At 30.0% G+C, this 6268-nt stretch overlaps 1 long non-coding RNA gene and 1 other non-coding gene across 2 annotated transcripts; both read right to left on the bottom strand.

Annotated features, from left to right (window-relative positions):
- Window positions 1-2469: 2469 nt before the first annotated feature.
- On the bottom strand, window positions 2470-4669 carry LOC145059077 (uncharacterized). The gene is made up of 2 exons (XR_013686620.1): window positions 4527-4669; window positions 2470-3801 (listed from the first exon to the last, which is right to left on the bottom strand). It is a non-coding gene; the product is annotated as an uncharacterized LOC145059077 (long non-coding RNA).
- On the bottom strand, window positions 3864-3960 carry LOC145060651 (small nucleolar RNA R24). Its single transcript, XR_013686866.1, has one exon. It is a non-coding gene; the product is annotated as a small nucleolar RNA R24 (small nucleolar RNA).
- Window positions 4670-6268: the final 1599 nt, after the last annotated feature.

A 6268-nucleotide genomic window follows, 5' to 3' on the forward strand; every position in this document is an offset into this window, starting at 1 on the left:
ACCCGGTAATGTTTATATCGATATGTTGTTATGGTTTACTGGGGTTATATGTGTTTTAGATATGTATATGTTGACATATTGTGTGTGGTTGGGTTGAGTCGGTCCTGCTATGTGCTGAAGGCCAAGAGACCCAGGACATCCCGGATAAACTGCAGACCAGAGGTGCATACCAGTCAGGTCGGAGGCCCAAAGAACGTTCCAGATAGGTTGAAGGCCCGATGAGGTGTACCAGTTATGTTGAAGGTTCTGTGAGCTTACCAGATAGATTGTAGGCCGGTGGGGAGTTTTAGTCAGGCCGAAGGCTCTGTGAGCGTACCATATGGATTATAGGTTGGGGCGTTCCAGTCAGGCTGAAGGCTCTGTATGCATGTTTTTGTTTGTTAGGTTATATGTTTGTGTGGTGGTATTTTGAGGGAACTCACTAAGCTTCATGCTTACAGTTTGGTTTATGGTGTCAGGTACCTCAGTGGACAGTGGCAGGGCGAAGGGGTGATCGTACACATCCTTGGTATTACAACTGATTGGATCTTGGAAGACTCCAATTTTAAATAACGTTTTGGAAATAATAGTTTGTAAACACTTTTATTAATAAATGGGTCACTTTTGAAAGGTATAAATTTGTCGAAATTTTTGGGTTGTTACACATCAAAGAAAATTTGGATTGGGCTAGATCAATGAAAAGAAAAGTATTGGATCATCACAATTGGGCTTGAAACAAATTTGATCCAAACGAGTCAAAGTGATCAAAAATCAATAACAAAAGCACGATTCTGAGAGATTATTGAAAGACTCGCCATAGATCGTTCACATTGTGTTGATTGTTGTCAAATCGAGAACCGTTTCTTCAAAAATTACTTTGATCTTCAAAGACCCACTTTGATACCAATTGTAGTGTTATTAACATTTGATTTGACATGCGGAATTGTAAAGAACACGATGAACTTGGTGATTTGGGTGTCTAATAGATGTATTTGATTATGATAGGTGTTATAGAAAATGATCTATATCTAAATCTACATAATTAACACACACTCAGACTCTTAATGTTACATCTCTCAAGCACACTCTAATAGTGATATGCAAACCATTATTTATAAAGGTGTTACAACTAGTCTCTCTCTCTCTCTCTCTCTCTCTCTCTCTCACACACACACACACACACACACACAGACACACACATATGTCACAAGGCTTTAGTAACCACATATGCAAGTGGGTCTTCTCAAGCCAAGCATTCACAAGTCATCTAATTGAGAACTTTGTACCTAACAGAAAATACAAAATCATGAAACACATCACAATGTACGTATTGATTTGATTAAGCATATATGGGAAACTATACGAGTGTTTTTGCACTTTTACCTTAATACTTTGAAAAAATACTAAAAGGACCTCAGGTTTTCACTCTTACAAGGGCATAAAATTAAGGTCTAACTTCAACCTTTGAGCATATAATAAAAAAGATTTAAGTTTTTTAATCTCAATTAAACGTAAGAGAAATCTTAAATTTTAGAGCCGAGTTAATAGCTTCTGAGCCTATTTAACAACTTTTTAGTCTTCGTGTGGGGAAATTAGTGGCTACAATGAATAATAGTTTTTTTAAAACAGACAACTTTATCATAGGTATTGTATCAAAATTACACGTTTATGTTTGATAGATAAGGTAAATTTTTGTAAATCATCACTTCTACCTGGCCTTTTTTGTAATTCAACGTTTCAACACCATGGCATAACGTGTTGCTAAAAAGCCTAAAATGACATTTTGTTAGTTTTTAATAAATATTCAAGGGTTTTGTCCATTGGATTGGAAATCAACCCTGGACCTTCTTCTGTTACATCAAAATGCGGTCACTTGACTCACTTCCAGATTAAACAAATGGACTGGTACGGAAATTATATTCTTTGCAAATTTGTTTAATAAAGTCGGCAATCACTTTTATTTACAATTATAGGTTCCATAATCCTAATAGCAACAAAATACTAAAATTATCATCAAACATTATATCAATTGTAGTAGTAAGCAAATAATTCTCTTAAACAAGTTTTATTTGTACTATTCTCTGTTTTTCCCATTTAAAATAATCATTCACGTCGTAATCTTATTTTGACTATTTTTATATCCATGTATACATGAGATAGAGGAAGCATCCCTCATAGATGTAAATTGAAAAAGCAAGCCCTAATTCTTTTTCAACTATTCTCTTTAGATTATTTCAATTAAAAACTACTATATTTATATTTATAAAAATATAAAGGGAAAATTACTTAAAAATGTAATGGAATTTCAAAAGTATACAAAAAAGTCAATTAAATTTTTTGTGCACAAAATACCATTGAAACAACCATTGCAGGTAACTATTATGTTACGGTTATTTAATGTTTAAAACATAACATTGTTATTTTTCTAGTACAAAAAAATACCATTAAAATTACTATTTGTACACAAAATACCAACGAAATACTCATATGTTCAAATAAAACCTTATAGTAATCGGTTACTTTAGATAAACAGAAAAATGACATAAAAGTGTAACAAAATTTCCAAAATGTTCAAAAAAATACAACACTTTTTGATAACTTATCAGATTATGTAGAACACAATTATCGGAGATCATGCACCGTCATATCAGTTCACAACAATGATACAATCTCTTTCATTCCCTCACACGATCATTCTTATAGTAACATGAGAAGTGGTATGCCTCAAACCTAAAACATTATTGCTTGCAGATCGCATGATATGCCTCAAACCTAAAACATATATACATATATAAAATTATTATACATCAATGTTAGTTGTTCATTAGTGTCGCGGCATAAAAGAAACACAAAAGTGAAACAAATGTCATAAGAATGTCATGAGAATTCCAAAATGAGGCCGTAGAGAATATGAGTTACATTTAATTCTACATGACCATTGAGAGACGATTAGGTACACTTATCATATGGCTAAATTGATGAGGATTTATAATCAACATACATAAAAGAATATGTGTCTGACAGTAAACAATATCGGATTTGCATAATCCAAAAACAACAAAGTTAACAAAAGAAACTCTAAAAAACAACGATATTTTTTTGAACATTTTAGGAACTACAATAGTTTTTTATACTAAAATGTATACTTTGTATTCTATATAAAAATGATATATTTTTAATGATATTTTTTGCACTAAAAAAACAACATTTTGAAAACTTTATTAACCTTTTAGGTCATTTTTCTGTTCACATAAAATAACAAGTTAAGACAAAGTTTTATTCCAAAACATGTATACTTAATTTGGTATTCCATGTACATTTGTTACAGTTGAACAGATATACATTTGCGATCACAAATGTTTTAAAATCTTCAGAACTCGTAACCAATCGATATGTTTTTCCATTTGGAGGTCAATGTCAAGACTACGAACATTTAAAGTGTTGGTCTCCTATAACATATGTATATTCGTTATGTTTAAGTAGTTATGATCAACTTAGGTTTTTTGGTTTTAATTTAATCAATTTTAACTAATTTAAATTCAAATAGCCCAAATGCTATCAATTTAGATAGCAATGTATGAAATATTAGAGAATGTTTTTCTCACGGCCAATCCCAAGAGGTAATAGCATAACCAGCTCCCCAAGGCGATAGGATGTGACAACGCCATCTCCGGCCAACAGGTTCCTTCCGGTGATGGAAGGCTCGACCGTTGTGATGCCGGAAATGGCTCAATACATGACGATTTATCATTGGATTTTACGAAACCCTAATTCTTCGCCCCAATTTTTTGTAATTCGTCGATATAGTGCAAAGTTGGAAACCTAAACAATTGGAAATCGCAAGTTAGAGAGTGGAGTGTTGTATCGATGTAACCATTAAGGCGAATGCTCAGAAGCCAAGCGTAACAAAAATATTTCATTGAAGAAATTCAACACAAAGTTGAGTTTCTACTTACATGTTAGCTTTCTCATCACTGCATTCCATAATATTCAATAAAGTAGACAATTTTCAAAAATCTAAAACACATAAATAGATCAAAATCTAATCCAATTATACCTAAATGTGGGGTAAAAATATGTTTAGATTTAGGCTTTTATACAAAAATTAGTGGAACTCAATAAGAAGTGGATGTAGCTACTTGTAATTTGAAGGAAGATGTGCAAAAACACCTTCCTCCAATCGTGTTAAGTAGCAACTTATTGGCACCGTGCAAAAGGCGGCTTGTTTTCAAGTTTCAACAAAGCCCCTGTGTCTGAGTATGCCTTTCTAATAACATCCATCCTAATTTAGAGACTAATGAATCCTTAAAAACTTTCATGGAATACGAAATTTTAAAAAAAATATATATATCCGATTAATTGTGTCTTGAAAAAATTAACAGAAAATTTCATGGATCTTCAACCGGAATTGAATCTAGGCTCTAAGCGGCAGTCAAGTCGCCAACAAATCGGCGCCTGCTGTTGACTCTGATGATAGAGCCGTAAAAACGAAAATCATAGAGTAGAAAACAAGTATTTGTTTAGAAGAATTCGTAGGATGCTCTTACACTAATAAGATAACTGAGAATTGATCAGAGAAAACGAAAATCAGCGGCAGATGAAACTACTTTATGATCTGCTTGTGTTGTAACTGGAATATATAAAGACTATGGCTTGTGATTGGTGGTTCAAAAACCCTAAAAATGGAGGCGATGGGAATCGAAGTTCCAGTTTAAGCCCAAAATGTGGAATGGGCCGTGTATAGTCATCCAAGTTTACTAAAAGGGTCCCTGTATTTTCGTTAAATCTACAAATTTGATAACTAATACAATAAGTTCTTTGTCCTATTTCCATATTGTTTATAGGTAAACGATCTCATACATACTTATAAAGCTATCATTTTTCCTTAAATATCATGCATTTGAAACCCCCATAAAATTTTGCAAACACTCATTCATTTGAAACTTCTTATTTTAATGAATACCACTCAAAAGTCTCTTAATAATGATTAACAATTCAAAGGTTTTATAACTTATATAAACTATTTAATAAACATTTAATGGATACTCTACTATAAAAAGTTTAATATTTTTGAGTAGACACACAAATACAAATCACATACAAAATTCATAAAGAAAACAAGTTTAAAGTTTTTTATCTTGGTTTGAGGGCTTTGAACAATTTTTCGAGCTATGTTATTATATTGAAGTTTTTAATTTGTAAGTTTGTTATATGCTAACTCTTTTTTGTATTTCTTGATTTAAGTATTCTTTTAAGAATATCATTGTATGTTGTGGTTGAAAATTTAATGTAAATTAGATTAGATTAGATTCATGTTATCGATCATATGTTATGGGAGATGATGTATATAATATTTAATTAAGTATTGTATATATGTTTGTATGTTCATGTTGCTTCAAAACAATAATTAATTAAAAATCATGGATATGTCATATTATTCATATTATCCATGTAAGCATTTTTTTAAATGCAAATTATCTATCTTATCACTTTATATTTTAGTATATGTTTAACATTTTAATTATAATAATAAGTGCTTTTTAAAAGTTTCTTTCACTTATTAATAATAACAAGTGGTTTTAAAATTAATAAGCAATATTTATAAATAATAAAATCAAATTACATGGATATGTAATATTATCCATGCAAGTCTCTTTTGAAATGAAAATTGTCTATCGTATCACTTTATTATTTAGTGTATGTTTCACATTTTAATAATAATATTAAGTGTTTCTTAAAAGTCTTCTTTAACTTATTATTAATAATAATTCGTTTAAAATTAATGAATGACAATTTTAAATGATAATAACATCAAATTATAAATTACATTTAGTTATAAATAAATTGTATTTTAAATGAACCTCATTATTGAAATTAGAAGATGATCGCATAGGTAAAAATATAATTAATCGATAATAATAATTGTTAAAAATAATATTAATAGATAATTATATTTAATTATATTCATGAGGAATGTGGGTTGATGTCAATGAATATTATTGTTCAAAATAATTGAGATTATATATATATATATATATATATATATATATAAATTAGTGTAAAAATATTATCTCAAAGTTAATGTCAATAACATAACTATTTTAAACATATATTTTTCAATATTTTAACAATATATTTTTAATCTTCTCCGCGCAACGCGCGAGAATTCGTCTAGTTTATAATATATTTGAAAACATAACAAGTTATTGGATATATTTAAAGAAAATATAAATAATGGTTTATGCTTTAATGAAAAAAGGTTGACAACGCAAGAACATATCTCATCCAT

This window comes from Lactuca serriola, chromosome 6 (genome assembly GCF_051521515.1).
Source record: "Lactuca serriola cultivar US96UC23 chromosome 6, Lser_US96UC23_V15, whole genome shotgun sequence".
In the NCBI taxonomy this organism is placed as follows: Eukaryota; Viridiplantae; Streptophyta; class Magnoliopsida; order Asterales; family Asteraceae; genus Lactuca; species Lactuca serriola.